Raw genomic sequence first — 693 nt, 5'->3', positions numbered from 1 at the left:
CCGTAGGAGTGTGACCTTGGATTCCACAGACCTCGCAATTCTGAGTTATAGCAACCACGGCGGTTGGAGGTGATACATTTAAACTTTCAATTTTCTGGACCAGAGCATCCACTTTTGCATTAACATGATCAAGGTTACTTATCTCGTACATGCCAGTTTTCGTTTGAGGTTTTTCCACCATTGTTCGTTCGGTTCCCCACTGATAGTGGTTTTGGGCCATGCTCTCGATAAGCTGGTAAGCATCAGCATAAGGTTTGTTCATTAGTGCACCACCTGCAGCGGCGTCTATTGTTAACCTTGTGTTGTACAAGAGACCATTATAAAATGTGTGAATTACTAACCAGTCTTCCAAACCATGGTGTGGACAAAGTCTCATCATGTCTTTGTATCTTTCCCATGCTTCGAAAAGAGACTCGTTGTCTTTCTATTTAAATCCGTTTATCTGGGCTCTTAACATAGCTGTTTTGCTTGGCGGAAAGTATCGGGCAAGAAAAACTTTCTTCAACTCGTTCCATGTGGTGACAGAGTTGGAAGGAAGAGATTGAAGCCATCTTCTAGCGCTATCTCTTAACGAGAAAGGAAAAAGACGAAGTCGAATTGCCTCTGAAGTGACACCATTAGCTTTAACAGTATCAGCGTATTTGACAAATACGGATAAATGAAGGTTTGGATCCTCGGTAGGATTTCCAGAGA

At 42.4% G+C, this 693-nt stretch overlaps 1 pseudogene; it reads left to right on the top strand.

Annotated features, from left to right (window-relative positions):
* Window positions 1-350: 350 nt before the first annotated feature.
* On the top strand, window positions 351-450 carry LOC127134116 (uncharacterized; annotated as a pseudogene).
* The last annotated feature ends 243 nt before the right edge of the window (window positions 451-693 follow it).

This window comes from Lathyrus oleraceus, chromosome 3 (assembly GCF_024323335.1).
Source record: "Lathyrus oleraceus cultivar Zhongwan6 chromosome 3, CAAS_Psat_ZW6_1.0, whole genome shotgun sequence".
Classification (NCBI taxonomy): Eukaryota; Viridiplantae; Streptophyta; class Magnoliopsida; order Fabales; family Fabaceae; genus Lathyrus; species Lathyrus oleraceus.
This window is presented reverse-complemented; position numbering and strand designations above follow the sequence as displayed.